At 49.0% G+C, this 18980-nt stretch overlaps 1 pseudogene; it reads left to right on the top strand.

Moving 5' to 3' along the window:
• The first annotated feature begins 15771 nt into the window (after positions 1-15771).
• On the top strand, positions 15772-18515 carry LOC127193046 (DNA-directed RNA polymerase I subunit RPA12-like; annotated as a pseudogene).
• Positions 18516-18980: the final 465 nt, after the last annotated feature.

Here is an 18980-nt window from a genome sequence, read left to right as displayed (position 1 = left end):
TGGGCTGCAGGCTGAACTGTCCTTGTCACACTTTTTTTTCTGTCTTTCCTGGAGGCTATAAGAGGACCCCTGCCTTCTCTGCGCTGAGAGGGTCAAGTGAGGCCTCCACCTCTGCTTCTAGGAAAGGACAAACAGGAAATGGAGATGGGGGTTAGGGTAGCCATCAGCGACAGGTGTCCATGTGCTGTCTGCACACCCAGGCACAGCATCTCTGAGTTTGGGGACCCAGACAGGTCCAAATGAGGATTTGCTGAGGAGCCAGCTTGAGCTGGTCTTCCTAAAAATGTGGAGAAAGTGTCTGGGCTCGGTGGCACACGCCTATAATCCCAGCACTCGGGCAGATCCACACAGGTGGATCTCTGTGAGTTCGAGGCCTACCTGGTCTACAAAGCAAGTCCAGGACAGCCAATGCTACACAGAGAAACCTTGTTCAGTGGTGAAAAAAAAGGAAGTGGATGGAGGAGTCACAAGTAAAAGAAACTGACTGGCAGAAGGGAGAAGAGAGGCCTGGTAGAAGGAAGATGATGTCATGGCATCTTTTCCATTTGCTATGACAAAGCACCCAGACAAAAGCAATTTATGGGAGGGAGGGTTTATTTCAGTTCCTAAATTGCAGGTTACTATCTATCCCATCTATGTCAATAATAAAATGATTTTTTAAACAAGTAAACTTTCATAAGTAAAAAGGTAGAATGTGGGAGAGAAAAGATGAAGGAAATGAGAGTTACATTAGAATGCAAAAACATCTCCAACAGTACAAGTTACGGAAGAAAAAAAGGGATCGCTCCCCAACCTGAAGGTTAGAGCACCCACTCAACTCAGCCTTGCCGGGATGCTGACCTTCATTCTTCTAGAAGGACTAGGAGGTCACTAAGACAGGAATCTGGTGTGCCAGGCCAGGATGTAAGAGGTCACTCCATCATCCAAGGAAAATGGTTTTCAGCCTAGAACTCCTTGGAGTCCAGACTTGTTCTTAGTCTCGCCTTCCAGTCTCTCAAGGCCCAGCCTGCGCTCTCCCTCTCAGCAGGAACTGTACATCCTAGTGCTGAGCTGCCACTGGCTCACCTACGAGGCTGCACCTATTCTGCTGCTAACGTAGCTGATGAGATTTTTATTTCACTCCTTTTATTTCTCCTTTTCGAGAGCTATCCATTTTATACAAATCTGTCTGTGACCTCATTTTCAATATTGTTCTGTGGGAATCTTGTATACTGGAGGGGGGGTGGATTTTGTGTGTGTGTGTGTGTGTGTGCGTGTGTGCGAGTGATCCACAGCTGGGCTGCCAAACTGTGATTGGTTTTATGCCGGTTTCATGGCTCTGAACCACATAGGCAGTATGATTTCAAATGGCAAGAGCCAAGAATACCAGGGGCTTGGCATGATGCTTTTCAAGGGTATTTTAATTCCTCCCTCAGCGCTGGCTGGGATACACTCTCAGGCGATCCTCCTTTGCTGGTAGGTGGGATATTTTCCTCCAGGGGGGGCTCTTCAGGGTCTCCTCCATAACGCCTGCATCACATGGGTCTCTGGCCTTCCTCCTGGTCTCTGAGTGATTCCACCTGAGTTTACACAGTTCCTATTTCAGTCAAGGGCAGCTGGTGTCAGCCATAAATGTCTTTACTTCTGGCCCTGGAGTTTTGTCCCCTCTCCTTGTGTGCTAATAGGCACGTGCAAGGGTTCTGGTGGTGTAGCCAACAGTCCAGCTTTGCAGCGAGGGAATGTGATTGCCAAAAATGACCATCTCTCCAAGCCAGGAGCCACAAGGGGTGGGTCTAATGACCGTGACTTAGTCATAATGATGTCTAAACAGTGAATTTGGATTCCAGTGACAACAGTGGCATAACCATAACCGCCCTGTGGGTGTGGGAGGGGCTGTTGTGTAAGAGACAATCTGCATCCTGCACAGTCGGGAATTTAAAGTCCTTAGCAGAAAAGGTGATGGATAAAGAGAGCATGGGACAGGTGAACACTGGAAGCCGGCTTCCGGTGGAGCCTGGTTGGGATTAGAGTGATGGGACAGAGAAGCTGTTACGGTCTGGTCTGTTTCCTTGATGTGAGTCTTTCACTTTTTACACTACAGCATTTTTTTTTTTACTGTTGTTAGCTTAAAAACAGAAATTTTAACATGGAAAAGACTGAAGACGCTGCCTATGCTTGACTAGTGTGCAGGCAGGAGGGTCTCGTGGGGCTCAGCAAAGGACCAAAGAGAGAGAGAGTCTGACGGTGGTGGGACTTTCTTGGAATCACAGGAACTGAATGCTTTCAGTTTTTATGGTAGTGGCCTGGAGTTTAGGGCAGGCTTCTGTAGCACATGTCTTCAGTGCCCTGGGAGCCAGGCGGGGGCGGCCAGGTGGTCCAGTAGCCTTCTGAGGCAGAGAAGAAAGATACACAGAAGTGAGACAAGGGACTTGCAAAGCTGCCCCAGACTTAGCACTTCCCAACGGGCTTTATCACTACTTTACACCCGACTCTTTTCCACGCAACCAGCCCTCAGTGGCCCCAGTGGCTTCCCAGAGATGAGGAGGTGGTGCTCTGAGATCCTCCTTGCCCACTGCTTTGGGCCCCATTGAGAACATTCCATGTTTCCTGTGTTTCCTTGTCTGAGTAACTGGGCAGAGCAGCTCTGAGGAGCTTGTTTCCCCTGCTTGTCTCCTCCACCCAGTCTTCCATTTAGCCTCTAGAGGATGCATAGATCTCTGACCACGGCTGGTTCTCACCTGGATCTTGCTCCCAGGCCCCAGCCAGGTGCCCTCCAGCTGGCTCCTGTGTGGGCAAATGTGATGTTCTGGAAGGTGACTGAGGCCTGCTTTTAGCAACAGCACCTGCAGCTGGCCTGGTGGCTGTTGTCCTACCTAGAAAGGCAAGTGAGCTTACCTTCTCTCTCCTTTCATGCACCTCTGTCGCCAGGATGCCTCTGCAGAGGGCAGTAGGCCAGGCCTCGATTCACTGTCCTGACTGAGTGTATTTGGTTAAGACTGATGCTGAAAACGGAGGGGGAGGAGTCATAGGCCATGACGGGGTATCCTAGTTTGTTTCCTATTGCTGTCATAACCAAAATCAGCTTAAGTTGTAGAGCATTTATTTGGCCTACAAGCCACACAGTTCATCAGGAGCAGCCAAGGCAGGAACTTCAGGTAGGAACTGAACTGAAGCAGAGCCCAAGTAGGCACATTGCTTACTGGCTTGCCCATCTTGCTTTTTTATACAGTCCAGGACCACCTGCCCTGAAGATAACACCACCCCACAGTGGGCTGGGCCCTTCCGTATGAATCATCAATCAAGAATATGCTCGCACAGACTTGCCCAGAGGCCAGTCTGGTAGGTTTCCCTCTTTTTTCAGATGACCCTCGCTTGTATCAGGTTGACCAAAGCTACCCAGCACAAAGCAGGGTGGCAGAGCCATAGCCCCTCATCTCCTCACTACACTTCTGACCCATTTTGAGTTGAGCAAGCATTGTGAATACCGCTTAACATTCGGGGGTGGGGGGGAACCCCAAGGGACTAGCTGTGACATACTTCTCAGGATGCAGATAGTCCCTAGGGATGGGCCACACTCAGGAAGTGAGGGGTTCGTGCAGAGACTGTGCAGCTCTCACAGGCTGCCAAGCCAACAAGAGCCGCCTGTAGTCCTCTGAGAACATTTTTCCTTCATCTCTCAAAACCAGCCGCAGCTTGTTGAGACCTGCTACCGGAAATCATCACTGGCCGATCTACATTGGGTGGGGGCCTTGTGTTCTGGGTGGATCCATCCCATTGTCCTTGAAGCCGACTGTCCTTTGTCTTGGAGACAGGAGAGGCCTGCAGCCTCCCACCTTCTGGCCTGGGGAAAACGGCAGGGGGAATGGGGGTGACAGCCAGGGTGAATAGCTTCTCAGAGGGTGTGCACACTCTGTTCCCAAAGAACATGGAGACACAAGCATCCTTTGAAGGGCTTGTGTGCACCACAGTGACCTGGGGACCCTGGCCCGAGCAAGTCTAGAGTCCTTGGCCTTTGCTTCTTCAGGCTCTTTGATGCAGGCTTACAGCCAAGGACTCGGTGGGGGAGGAACTGGGTCTGAGTCTGGGGCTATGAGGGCAGTATGTCAGGTGCTCAGCGTCCTCCATCATTGTCATCTATGAATGCCAAGATTGTCCTACCATATCTCCCCCAGTCCTGCCTGGGCTTTCCTACCTCTGACTATGGCACTAAGCCTCCAGCCCCTGGGTAGGAAAAACCTGGGTCTTCTTGGCCTCTCCTTGGCTCTTGCTCAACCTGGATTTGCTGCCTCCAACTCCTTTTAGAACATACCTTCCTCTCTCTCTCTCTCTCTCTCTCTCTCTCTCTCTCTCTCTGTCTCTCTCTCTCTCTTTCTCTCTCTCTCTCCTTCTCTCCTTCCTACCATCTCTGAGTCTACCTCTACTAAAGAACATCTCCTGGGACACCACAGAACCTTAATGAGCATCTGTTGTTTGATGTCTTAGTACATTTGTGACCAGGTGTCTATACCCTGTGGTGGGACCATAGCTAGGCATCACCTGGTTGAGAAAGCTGTCTAGCAGGCTTAGCCAAGGAAAGCGCAGGATGACCCCACCTGATTACTAGCCAGTGTAATCAGTTAGCTACATATAAAGCACCAGCCTGGATAGCCCCTGCCAGAATACAGAGAACGCTCCATGAGATGCTTTACCTCTGCCACACCCCTTCTAGAAACACGAGGCTGTGAGGACAGCCCTGGATTTATCCTGTTTCCATCTTATCTCTGATGCCTTCAAGAAGAACTAATTGGCCAGGCATGGTGGTGCATGGCTTTAATCACAACATTTAGGAGGAGGAAGCCAGGCAGATCACTGTGAGTTTAATTCTAGCCTCGTCTACATAACGCATTCCAGGACAGCTAAAGCTACCTAGTGAAACCTGTCTCAAAACAAAACAAAACAAAACAAACAAAAAACAAGACCCCCCCCCTCAAAACAGTAGCTGCTCTGCAGGAGAGTGAGAGGAAATGGTGGCATGAGAGAGATGAATTAGCTTCTCACATAGGGGATGAGACCAGAGCTGCAACAGGAGCAGGTTTTATTTTGACCATGGATGAGCTGAACGTTCATTTAAACTTGTAGAGCAAATAAAATCCAAGATGTCTGGTTACCTATGAATTTCAGACATATATTGAATCAATTTTTAGTATGCGTCCTAAATACTGAATGAATCATCCATCATGTATCTTATTATATTTCAGTATATATATATATATATATATATACATATATATATATATATATTTTTTTTTTTAATTTATTTATTTTTTTTTGGAGATAGAATCTCACTCTATAGCCCAGTCTGGCTTGGCATTTACTCTGTCTCCCAGGCTGCCCTCAAACTTGTCATCAACTCACTTGCCCCATGCTAAAACACCATGTTAGGCCTATTTATTATTACTTGTTTATTTTTTAATTTTGATGCAGGGTCTTACTATGTAGGTCTAGCTGGCCTGAAACGGAACTCTCTATGTAGATAATGCTGGCCTCCAACTCAGAGATCCTCCTGTCTCTGCCACCTGAATACTGGTGTGACCTACCATACCTAGCTTATATTCATAATTTTCTAGTGTAAATATTTTCCAACTATTGCATACTAAAGTTCCAGCTATTATGAAGGGTTTTTTGCACTAAAAGTTGATGAATACCTTGTATGTTTTCATAATTTAAATTTATACCTTATTATTTATTAACAGTGATATTGAGAGTTACTTGGTTTTTCTCTTGTTTTGTTTTGACAAGGTCTCATTCAGCCAAGGCTGAACAACGTCTGATCTTTTGCCTCCACCTCCTATGTTCTAGGATTTCAGGCATGCACTCCAATGCCTGGCTAAGAATCACCTCTTTTTCTTGGACTTCAGCCTTAGCAGACCAGAAGCTGCTCTTCTGGCTTCCTAGCATTTCTTGGCTATGTGAAAATAACACATTTTTATTCTGAAATGTTTCTGAATTAGGAGTTCTCCCTAAATAAGCTTCTCTGGGTTTGTTCCCGAGGATGCTGTAACTGTTAGTGAGGAGGTCCTTAGCTGTCTTTCAGAGGCAGCTCTGCCACTGGCAAAGCTAGGCTTATTGGGAGCAGGCAGGGGATTCCCACAAAATAGCAAGTTGCCTGCTTGAAATTGTCATAGCAACCACTGGTGAACCAGCTGGGGGATGCTGTGTGGTGGCCCTCCCAGCTTGCTGGGAGTTACAGCTCTTCAATGAGACCAGAGACAGGTGACTAAGGTCCTGAAGTGGCCTACACCAGGCAAGGCCAGGAGGCCTCGGCAGACACCCTCGGCAAGCACCCAGTGTGTACATCTCCACACTGCTGGGGTGGTGTGGCTCCCACAGGCTTGGTGTCTGGGCAGTGCTGACAGAGGGTACGGCAGGATCGAGTGCAGCTGGCCTGGCGGATGTAAAAACAATCATCTGGCACACGGGCTGCTCTCTCTGGTTAGCCACTGGCCCGGGGTGTGTCTCCCAGCCTGAGGGATCACCAGCCTCCTATTAATCTGGATTAACTGGTGTGGTTGGTGTCAGCCTTTGGTAAGGACTGGGATTTACCTCCTAGGCAGAGGGATTTGGGGATTAGGGATGTGGGAAGGAAGCTGTTCCTTTCTCCGAGTCCTAGATAGTTGCAGAATGCAGATGGTGGGCGCACCTGCAACACCGAAGAGGGTCCGTGGGCTGAGCAGTCCCACAGAGAACTAAGAATCCTGGCTCTGAGAAGCAGAGGGAGGGATTTTGGCACCTAAAGCCACTGAGCCTGGTCCTCAGGCGCTGGCAGGCACTGCCACCCTGGAGGTTAAGTAAAGCCGGATGTAGGGATGCCGTTCCCCAGCCCCAGGAAAAGCTCAATTCATGACCCTCAGAGCTGGAGGGCACCGAGCAGACTGTCTTCCTGCCAGGGTCACCAGACCTCATCCCTTCCTTGTGTTGTTACCCAGCGCAAATGGCTCTGATGGACTTTGGGTCCTAATTTGAATTCACTGTTAGAGGAAGCAGATAAAGCGTGGGAGTTCCTTTCAATTAATTTTTTACATGTAGTTATTTTGTGTGAGACAAAAACAATAAATAAACAATGTAATTAAAAAATGGGGGGGGGAGAGAGAGAGAGAGAGAGAGAGAGAGAGAGAGAGAGAGAGAGAGAGAGAGAGAGAGAGAGAGAGAGAGAGAATATGAATCTGGTCAGTAGGCTGGGCGTGGTGGCGCACACCTTTAATCCCAGCACTCAGGAGGCAGAGGCAGGCGGATCGCTGTGAGTTCGAGGCCAGCCTGGTCAAAGTGAGTCCAGGACAGCCAAGGCTACACAGAGAGACCCTGTCTCGAAAAACCAAAAAATAAATAAATAAATAAATAAATAAATAAATAAATAAATAATCTGGTCAGTGACTGACTTGTTTTTTGTTGTTGTTGTTGTTGTTATTGTTTTGTTTTGTTTTTCAAGACAGGGTTTCTCTGTGTAGCCTTGGCTGTCCTGGACTTGCTTTGTAGACCAGGCTGGCCTCGAACTCACAGCGATCTGCCTGCCTCTGCCTCCCAAGTGCTGGGATTAAAGGCGTGCACCACCACTGTCCGGCTGACTTGTTTTTAGAGACTCTTTCAAGAGAGTAAAATGCAGAGCAGAGTTTATTACTCTAGGTGTTCAGAAGCCTCAGCTGGCCCCCACATCAACCGGCAGAGTCCGGAGGACTCTGTCCTTTCACACCTGTAGCAAGCCTCTGATTTCTCCTTTCTTATGTCATAAATCTGGGTGGGGATAGGGCAGTGCTGCCCTTCCTCACACCTCTCAGCCTCCCCAGATCTAACCAACCAACCAGCCCTGGGTTCTACTTTGATCTCTTCTGAATCCAACACCTGACCTGACCCTGTTTCCCTCATCTTGATGTGAAGGAGAGCTAGACAGGTTTTTTATTTAGATCACAAGTCAAGGATGAGAAAAAGACTTGTAAAAAAAAAAAAAAAGTGATGTTTATCCCTTTAGAAGTCGAACCACTATGTGGAGGAGATTGGTTGTTAACCAACTGAAAAACATCCTTGAACAAATTTTGAGAGGAGATATAAATGTGAGCCAAAAACAGGAGGCAGGGCCTTTGGAGACTTGGGATAGTTTTGGCTGCTCATTGCTCTGCTTTGAGATGCTCCTAGAGAGAACTGCTGAGGGAAGGCTTCGGGGCTCCAGGCTCTGGCTGAGGTTCTGGGTTCTGGTTGCTCCAGGTTCCAGCAGAAGAAATCCTGCTGATTATGCCAGGAGAATCGCTCCTCGGAACTGATATCCTTATGGCTTCATTATTGTATTCTTTAATCCTCTTTTCTTACTGTTTAGGTTAGTCAAGTTATAAGTGAGGTACTCGCAGTTAATAAGTTCATAATAAAATATATTTGTTAAGAAAATTGAGCCTACACTGAAGGACTCTCTATGAGGCTCCAGTCTCTGGGCTCCTGTATCTGGTCCTGTTCAGCTTTTCTCTCTGCAGTAAACATGAACTCTAAGTGGTCCTCAGGCTCCCAAGTCTCAAGCTCTGGAGACAGTTAAGACCTCTTCCAAGGGCCTGGGTTCTACTTGCCTCCTCTACTGCCTCTGCCCCCAGGTCCCTCTCTCCAGGAAGCCTCTGAGCTCACAGGCAGATGCTCACATACTTGCCTGGGGTGTAGAAGACAATGCCCAGAAACACAGGGCTGAAGCATACTGTAATCTGCACAAAGGATTGACCCCATGAGGTGTCTTCCCAGTAGCCAAAGAGGGTCCCATCATGGTTAGCACCCCTTATCAGGGGAATGGCTTATTTCTGTTTGGAATTTTCTATATATATTGGGATAAAGAATTGGGGGTGATGGGGAAAGGAAAAAGAGGAAAGAAGTGTGGGGTAAGGACAGGACCTGGATAGGAAAGACTGTGTTCAGGTCCAGGCATTCAGTCCACATGGGTTGGCCTTATTCACTGGGAATGAGAAGATATGTGCAGAGTGTTGTGAGTGTTTCCCTTCCGGGATGCTTTCTTCCAAAGCCAAGGGTAAACTAGACCTATCTGGGATCTAAGTTTCATCCTGATGTTTCTGCACTGGGGCTGGAAGTCAGTCAAGGCACAGTGGCTGATACCTGTCTTCCCTCTGTGTCTCCAGCCTAGGAGCCAAGCCTGCCTTGCGGTGCATAACTCTGGGGGACTGTGAAACGAGGCACAATGAGGGTGCAGCCCAAAGATTTCTGAGATGCCCTTGGGATTTCTGGCCCTGAAGCACACACATACCTTCTTCCAGATAGTTAGACAAGAGCAAAAAATGAAATATTAAATGTAAAATATATACGACACAAATGATATGGAGAGGTTTATTATATGAGCATGGGGGGAGAGGGAAGGGGAAGCACCCCAAAGAGAGACAGACAGACAGACAGACAGACAAACAAAGGAAGAGAAAAACAAGAGTAACGAGAGAGAGAGAGACAGAGAGAGACAGAGACAGAGACAGACAGACAGACAGTCAGGCAAGGTAGGTTTATAATCCTGGGTCATGCCACTCCTAGTGTCAGGTAGGTAGTGACATCATAGGTTGCTAGGCAGACTGGGGCAGTATACTAACAGTACCTGTTAGGCTTCAGGAGGCTCTACAGAGAGACACCAAGTTGAAAGCCTTTAAGTAAGCGCTTTATTAATACCACAAGCTGTCTAATAAGGGGTCTTGGGAATGTTTCAGCCCCTCATGACACAACAAAGTGTCTTTTAAAGATTTCTGAGGTAAAAGGAGGTCTTGTTTCCAGAAGAAGCATGCTGACATGTATGGGGAAGATGGCTGACAGAGTAAAGTGCTTGCTGATCAGGTGTGAGGACTTGAACTGGAACCCCCAGAACCTATGTAAAGCCAGGCATGGAAGAGCCTCTGTGATCCTGGTATTCCTGTGATGAGGTGGAGCGCAGAGACAGGAGAATCCCTGGACTCTCACAAGCCGGCTCTCAGGTTCCTTGTTGGGTTGGGGCCTTGTTGTGCCACAAAGAGACCACACTAGGCAACAGATCGAATGCAAGAGGTTTATTGGGGGGGCATTGGGGGGGTGCAAAAAGGCTGTCCCAGAGTGGAGACATGAGAGAGAGAGAGTCAGGCAGACAGGGAGGAGAAGGTAGAAAGAGCAGCAATGTCAAGAGGGACCCTGAAAGGGCGCACAGGCTGCATAGGAAAAATACTCAACTAGTGCGAACCGTGGAAAAGCGCCACACCTGGTCTGGTGTCTGGTGTCTGGTGGCAGTGTATTGCTGAGGGCAGGCTGGAGGAGTACCTGATTTCCAACCCAGATAGCCTGGGGTGTATGGAGAGGGTCGTAAACAACAGGAGGAGACCCTGTCTCCAATGAGGTGGAAGATGAGGACCAGCACCCAAGGCTGTCCTCTGACCTGCACACATGTGCCACGGCACCAGCACCCACGGCTGTCCTCCGACCTGCACACATGTGCCACGGCACCAGCACCCACGGCTGTCCTCCGACCTGCACACATGTGCCACGGCACCAGCACCCACGGCTGTCCTCCGACCTGCACACATGTGCACGGCACCAGCACCCACGCTGTCCTCCGACCTGCACACATGTGCCACGGCACCAGCACCCACGCTGTCCTCCGACCTGCACACATGTGCCACGGCACCAGCACCCACGGCTGTCCTCTGACCTGCACACATGTGCCACGGCACACATATTTCTGCACTCACAATGAGGAATGAGCTCACGCATCTTTCACACACACTGAAGAGAGGGGCTCTTTTTGTTTGTTTGTTTTTAAGGAAACAGAGTCATGGTGTAAGACTACCAAGCCACAACCAAACAAATAAATGCCCAAAGGTGAGTGTGAAGGGGGTGGGGGGCAGTCTCACGTGCGTGTGCCTGATGCTAAGAACAGCTCACAACTGCAAGGACCAGTCTTGCTCCAAGGTCACTGGAGTCCACCACAGAAAATAAGGACACACACCTGGTTTCTGATTGTCTTCCACATCTTACTAACCTTGTGGCTGAGGAGGATGACCTCATGGAGGACACCTGTGCATCTGCCTCATTTGGTCTTTGAAACCTTCCCAGCCACAGCCTTCTTGAACACACCACCCTGGGCTCTCCCATGGCCAGGTTCTGCCAGCTCCAGATGATCTTCCTCCAACCCTTCTCCCTGCCCAGTGAGAAGCCCAGCGGTGGGGAGCCTTGAGGGCACAGTGTTCAATGAAGTAGGGGCTGGCTGTGCTGACTCCAGGCAACACAGTTAGTTGAGGACACTCTTCTTCTCCAACTGCAGCTGGACTATGCTGGTAGTCAGTGTTGGTGTGGGCGTGGCTTGCCTAGGCTTGCAGGGCACCCACCCCTACCACCTTTTCTGGAAACTTGAGCCTAGTTTTGACTCTATTTTCAGGCAGGGTTTGCTGTTGTGTAAAGAATAATGGCCCCTCCAAAGATGTCAGCATCTTTTCCATTTTCAGAGAGGCTGGGTACTGAGCAGGGCTGAAGGAGGAATGGACAGTGTATGCAATATTTGTCTTCACGCATACGTGCCTCTGCCTGCCTGCCTTATGTGTTAACTGGAACCTACAGGTCCCAGCTAGAACTTCTGCCCAGGTCTGATCCGCTCAGCAGGTGAGGCTGCGGTGCCGTTTGCCCAAGGGCTCTTACCTTGCCAGTCCCAGGGCTGCTGAGTGAGGGCCCTGCGTCTGCCCTGGGGACAGCTTGGCAGTGGCCTGAAGGTTCCTAGGAACTGAGATGCCATGCAGGGGTGGGAAAGGCAGGGCTTGTATAGACAAGGAAGGTGACCCGGGGGCAAGTCTGTCTCCTGTCCTTAGGGAAGAGTTAGTAAGCAGACCATTGTGTGGGAATAATTAGGCCATTAGGACCCCCCCCCCTCACCCTCCCCATCTGCCCTCTCTGCTCTCTGCCCCAGGGTTGGGCCCTGGACCCACCTAACAATCTTACTGTAGGTGTCTGCTCTCCATGGAAACCGGGAGTCATTTCACAAACACATTAGGCCTCATGGGACTGAAGAGGCGAGGAACTCTCAAGAGGCAGAGTTTTCATTTACAGTGCTGTGGAGTGAAGGTGTCAAGCCAAGGCCGCTGAGTCAAACTCAGCTAAGCACAGAGCACAAAGGCTGGTTTCCTGGCGCTCTGCCTCTCAGCAGGATTGCTCTGTTTGCAGAGAGCAATGTGAAGGTGTTCGGGAGCAAATGTTATGGAATTTCTTAAAGTGATGCTTCACGGAGTCTAGTCACTGATTGGATAGGCTTTTCTTAGATTTCCTCACAGTGGCAAGATGGCTGCAGGACAGGTCTCACGTTCTCCAAGGACAGCAGCCAGTGCAGGGAGGAAGAATATCTTCCCGTCTCATGATTTTCCCACCACAGGGTCCTGCCCTGATCAGAGTATGCGTGACTTCTTCTTGTTCTACATTGGCCAGACACAGCTCATGTCCACTCCTGGACCAAGACACTGAAGTCGCAGCCACTCCTGGACCAAGAGACTGAAGTCGCAACCACTCCTGGACCAAGACATTGAAGTCGCAGCCACTCCTGGACCAAGCACTGAAAAGAAAAAAAAAAAACAAAAACAAAAACAAACAAACAAACAAAAAAACAAAACCAATACCAATGAAGAAAGGGATACGTCTGTTTCTTTAATGGTCAGGGTTCTGTAGTGTCTCCTGCCAGCCATCTCTCTTTATTTTTCCTTCCCTCCCTCCTTAATGAATGAAAAAAATAAATAAAAAGAAAGAATATGACTTGTCCCAGGTTTAGGCACCAGGTGTATGAAAAAAAGAAATAAAAAGGAAAGGCCATGGCTTCTCCTAGGTGTGGTGGAGGAGAACATTTATTGTAGATGAAAGTGTTACATAGTCGGGGGCCAAGGGCATCTGTGAGAGTCCAGAATTGGTATGACCAGACTGAGTTGTGCCATGTGGGGGGGAGGGGCGGGGAACCAGGTACAACAGCCAGGAGGCCCAAGGGTACAAAGAGTGTAGGTAACCAAAATGTCTGGATTATATAGGGAATAGCAGCTCAGCCCCTGCTGGAGAGTTTAGGGTAGGGGACAGGAGGACCCTGTAACAGGGAGAAACTGGTGGCCAGCTCAGCTTTGATATGCTAGCCATGCATCTCAGCCGTTGGTCCAGGTTTGAAACCTAACACCTCTCTCCTTCCCCACCCCCACCCCCTTGCTTTTCTCCTCCCCTCTTTCTTTGTATCTCTTTGATAAGGTCTCAGGCATCCAAGATTTGCCTTAAGCCTGCCGTGCAGCTGAGGTTAACCTTGAACGCCTGGTCTTTCTGCCTCCGCCTAGGTACTAACGTTACAGGTGAGCACAGCGGCTGCTCTCCTGGCCCGTTCCTGTGAGCAGGATTGCCCAGGTTTATGTGCCACCGGAGCCCAGACCAGGGCTTTATGATGCTCGGTGAGCTCTGCCCACTGAGTCATCCCCAATCTTAGCCCTTCACTTTCTGTAACAGAGAGGGTATGTGGCAGAGACGTTTGGCTCCTCATCACCTGGTGACTTTTTGAGTTCTCCAGAAAACAAAACAAAACAAAAACAAAACCAACATTTCCTACTCCTAAAAATACAAATAATTACATCTTCCAGGAGGACTGTGATGTGGCTCAGGTGGTAGCTTGTCTAATATTGTCCAAGCCCTGCCGTGTATAAGCTGGTTGTGACAGGGCAGGCCTATAATCCTGGGCCTAAAGGAGGAAGATCAGACATCCAAGGTCATCCTTGGCAACACGGCAAGCTCAGTGTTAGCCTGTGCTACCTGAGACCTTTCTACGGCCGACCTACCACCTGAGTCTCCTTCTAGGGCCTCAGGACCTCAGGGTGTGCAAAGGTTATTACACACCCTTTATTGAGTGGTGACCATTTCTACTTGGGTAAATATACAGACAACCCAAACTTTAGCCTACAGGCTTCTTGCTCTGATGATAAAGCATCCGAGGGCGAGGTGTGAGTGGTGGGCTCAGTGCAATCATCCTCCCCTGGTCCAGCCTGGCACAAATTCCAAATGGATGTGCAAGAGAAAAGCACTGAACTGTCCTAGTAGGTGGAAGTTTCTCACCAGCAGTACCCTGACAGACACATCTCACAGCCCCGTGCAGTGAGGAACAGGCAATAAAGCCCTTAAGAGAAAGGTGTCTGCTTCTAGGTTCTCAGGTTCTCACATACCCTAAAGGTTATTGCACTCCCTGTAGTGAGTGGTGACCGTTTCTACTTGGGTAAAGGCAAGATTTCCTCAAGTGTGTGTATCGGACTCACACCCCACAGCTGGTGAGCTGTCATCTAGAAGACGCTAGACAGGCACTTGGTTTGAGTTAGTGGCCAGCTGGGTGACTGGGGCTTTGCTGGTCCGAATGGTTTTAAAGGCAGAGCAAACAGAAGGGCTTCTGGAGACTTCAAGCCCTCATAGGAGCACACTTCATGGTTGCCTTGGGGTCAGAAGCAAACTTTGAAAACTCCCATGGAACTGTCTGTCCAGTTTCCTCGTGGTTCTGGACCAGCTGGCTGGGTGCCTGGCAAGGCAAGGTCGATCTCTCCTCACAAGAGGGACATCTCTGTCGCGCTTTCACTAACTTCAGTATGGCTACTCCAGGGTACAAAGACCTGCTCCTGACTTAGAGCTTTGCCAAGATAGAGACAGCTGGACCAAGGTTAGGAGGAGGAGGAGCCATTCAGAGATCCACGGGAAGATGGCATCTCTATCTTGCAGTGTCCTCGTCACTTTGAAGAGCTCTTGACCTCAGCTTACTGTCCTGTGTTTTGCTCTAATATACTAAAATATAGAGTCAAGTCACCAAGCATGGGGGGTCAGGGGGTGGGGGGTAGGGGACACCCTTGGAGTCCTGACTAGGGCAAGAGGCCATTTTATAACACCTACCTGTTCCTCTGTGAGAAGTAGCTGAGCAGTAGTAGAAACTTAAGCGATGTTACCTGGACTCAAAATGCTTGCTCATGGCTTCTTTTGCAAAATAAAGAATATTTGGTGGTCCAGGCTTTGTGGTACATACTGTTAATTCCAGCACTCAGGAGGCAGAACCAGGTGGCTCTCTGTGGGCTTCAGGCCAGCTTAGTCTACATAGTGAGTTCCCGGAGAATGAAAGCTATGTAGAAAGACCCTGTCTCAAAGAACCTAAAGCAACAAGAATATGTGGTAGGCTATATTTATAGATTTTTAAAAAAAGATAGGGTCTCATATAGCCCAGGCTAGCCTTGAACTTACTATGTTGTAGGAGATGACTGTGAACTCCTGATCCTCCTCCCTCCACATCCCTAGTGCTAGGATTAAAGACATGTACCACCATACCTGGTTTATGTGGTGCCAGGAACTAACCCTAAGGCATCATGGGTGCTAAGCAAGCACTCTACCAACTAGCCTACATCCCAATCCATATCTATGGACTTCTTTTTACCTACATTGATGATTCTTTTTTCTTTTTTTTTTTTTTTATTTAATTAATTTATTCAGATTACATCTCAATTGTTATCCCATCCCTTGTATCTTCCCGTTCCTCCCTCCCTCCCACTTTCACCCTATTCCCCTCCCCTATGTCTGTGACTGAGGGGGACCTCCTCCCCCACTATATGGTCATAGGCTATCAAGTCTCATCTTGGTAGCCTGCTTATCCTTTCTCTGAGTGCCACTAGGCCTCTCCACCAAGGGGAAGTGGTTACACTGATGATTCTTAATTGCTCTGCTGTATGAGTTGCAAATCTCATGGTCTCAGGATCTGAAAGCCCTTGTTAGGACAGATCCTCTCCAGAGTGTACCGCTACCATGGTCCTACTGCACCTGCCCTCAGAAGATGTGTGGAGCCCAGAGAGTTCCCAGTGTCTACCCTTCAACTTGCAAGATTTCCCGGGGGCCCATGAGTGAGCCTGGAACATTTCGCTGGCTACTGCTGCTACCTACCTTCAGGAGGCACTGGAAGCCATAGTAGACTCCATTGTCGCTGGGCCGGTGCCTGGAAAGAATGACGTCAGACTCTGGCTGCAAGTCAGGACTATTTTTAGCAGCTGATTGGCTGGCAGGAGGGTGGCAGCCTGGGTATAAGGTGAGGCAGAGGTGGAGTCCTGAGATTCCAGTCTGGCGCAGCCAGAGAGACCAGCTCTGTACAGTGGCCTCCTTTCTTTCCAGCTTGGGTTCCATGTATGGCTCCCCTGGGGCCATCATCCATGAAGCTGGACTTGGCAGCAACTAAGTATACTGATATGAATACCCTACCCTGCTCTCACTGCGAGAGCAAACTGTGGCGAGGATGATTCTGTGCTGCCTGGTACAGGCCCCCACCCCCTCGCCGTGTGGAAGTAGCATCACAGTGACTCAGAGGGGTCTTGTGCAAGTTCAAGGAGAAACAGGCATCATGCTCAGCCACTTGGACACTTTGCTTGGCATCGGCCTCTGTGAAGGTGTCTGAGGATGTCAGAGCTTTGGCCTTCTAGCTGCCTTCAGGCCCCCAGGGTCCCTGGGCTTCAGCCAGGTTCCCTGTGGGAACTACCTTCCCTGCCGATTTCTGAGGTCATAAAGTACAATAAAGTCAATGTGTACAAATGGAGAAGAAGCCACTCTCACCTCAGAGAAGCCCCATGCAAAATCAAATAAGCTACTCCTGGGCCCTCAGAGAGGGCATTGGCCAAATAACCTCAAGATCAGATGGTGCAGCCAGGTTCAAGATGTCCCTTTTGGGTAACTGTTAAAGCCTGTCTTTTGGAAAACGTCAGAGAAAGAATTATATTGCATAGGTGAGCTGTAGGACTTCTCAGTTCTGATTAAGGGCCCTGACTAAGCTTGATCCTCAGGGACCTTGTGAACAGGGCCCGGGGGCTCAGCATTCCCCAGCCATGTTCCTCTGCAACCTTTAAGTCCCCCTCCCTGGGCTGGCATGTGACACAGTGGTTGGGTGTACAAGATCCTGGATTTCCTAGGCTGCATCCCCATCATGACAACAGCAACAATGACAATACAGTAGGCTTAAAAGGTGAAGGTTTCTGAGACAGAGTGGGTACACTGTGGACTGTCCACACATCAGGCAGCCACCATCATAACACACACAGGACACACAGGAAACCCCAAGCTGCCCTCACTGCCCTCACTGCCCACATTTCTCCTTCTTCCCAAAGCTACTTTCCATTGCTACAGTTTTGCCTTTTCTACAATCCCCCTACACACACACACACACACACACACACACACACACACACACACACACAAACACCTGGAAGTCACTCTCATCTCTCCAGGAGTTCCTGCCATCGGCTTGCCTCAGTGGTAGAGTGTAACCTGAAAGCCAGATCAACCTTGTTCTTCTTCAGGAGGCTTTGGTGAGAATGTTTATGGCAGCAACAGAAAGCAAACCAAATCTAGGAGCTTGACAGAGTTTCAGTTATTGAGTAGCAGTTAGTGGAAAGTGGTTAAGAAATTAACAAAAGAAAGCAAACTGAATCTAGGAGTTTTGACAGAGTTTTAGTTGCTGAGTAACAGTGGAAAGTGGTTAAGGAATTAAGTAACAGTCGAGCATGGTGCACGCCTTTAATCCCAGCACTTGGGAGGCAGAGGCAGGCGGATTGCTGTGAGTTCTAGGCCAGCCTGGTCTACAAAGCTAGTCCAGGACAGCCAAGACTACACAGAGAAATCCTGTCTCGAAAAACCAAAAACCAAAATAAATAAATAAATAAAATAAAAAAATAAAAGAAAGAAAGAAAGAAAAAAGAAATTAAGTAACAACTGAAGGGGCTCTGGCTTGAACATGCACAGCATGGCTCTGGCCCTGTCCTGCCTTGATGCAAACTCTTAAATTACATCCCCAAAGATCGCCTCTTATTGGCTATTTCCTCCTTCTGTGGCTGACTACCAAGGTACAGCTATCAAAGTATTACCCCTCTTCCCGCCTGCATCCGGCGCGCAGGTTTCCTGTCAGCTGATGTCTAGCTCTCCAGACGCTAAGGTCAGGGTATCCAGTGCGGGGAGGACTCAGGTCTCATCCGCCATAAAGCTGCCCGCCCCTCCGCCAGCTTCCAGTCCGACTTGGATTTCCGCCCAGATTGTGGCTCGGTCCTGCCGCTGCCTGGAGCTCAGGATACTGCCCTCGCCGTCACTTCTCCATCGACGTGCGAGATTTTGAAGGGAAGGTTGTGAAGACCTCAGTTGTGTTCCATAAACTGGGGGCAGCCATACCTATGTCTGTGGACGAAGGATCTGAATCCCAGGGACCAGTGATTGACAGGCGCTGCTCTCGATGCAGTCATGAGGGAATGGCTTACCACACCAGACAGATGTGCTCAGCCGATGAAGGACAGACTGTCTTCCATACCTGTATCAACTGCAAGTTTCAGGAAAAGGAAGATTCTTGACCTTATTTTCAGCAGCTCAGCTATGATACTTTCTTCCTCTTGGAAGGTGAAGATATTGGTCCTTTGGTGCCTTCTCCATCCCCTCTGGTTACAGTGCTTTGTCCTCAGAATGAGGTCACCGCCCCAGACTCTTCCCTCCCCTAGTTGAATTGACTAAAGTTATATTTTCTATGAAAAACAAAACAACACAAAAACAAACAAACAAACAAAAAAAAACAAAGTAAAAACAAAAAAACAAAAACAAAAAACCCTCATCCTAACACCAGGTTTCCGCTTATACCTTTATAAACTACCATTTTCTTTTCTGCCACACTTGTCTCCTCTCTATCCAGAGACAGTCTTTTGTCGTTGTCCCCCCCAACAAATACCCCTCCCTCTCTCGCGTGCCCCTTTTCTTCCTTTGTTTCCTTCCCTTTCTCCCTCTTCCTCTAGCCCCTGTTTTTGTTCCTTATCCCTACCCTCTGTCTCTCTGTGGGAAATAAAGCTTCTGCGCTGACTCCTTGGTCTTGGGGTCCTTAGCTGATACTTTTCCTTTCATATGGTCCTGTGACTTGGATTTGGTCTACAGAACTCCCTAGCCCCCATCCCAGGTCTCTAACACTCAGACTGCATGATCTCCTCATCCAGCAGTAGCTG

Source organism: Acomys russatus, chromosome 8 (assembly GCF_903995435.1).
Source record: "Acomys russatus chromosome 8, mAcoRus1.1, whole genome shotgun sequence".
Classification (NCBI taxonomy): Eukaryota; Metazoa; Chordata; class Mammalia; order Rodentia; family Muridae; genus Acomys; species Acomys russatus.
This window is presented reverse-complemented; position numbering and strand designations above follow the sequence as displayed.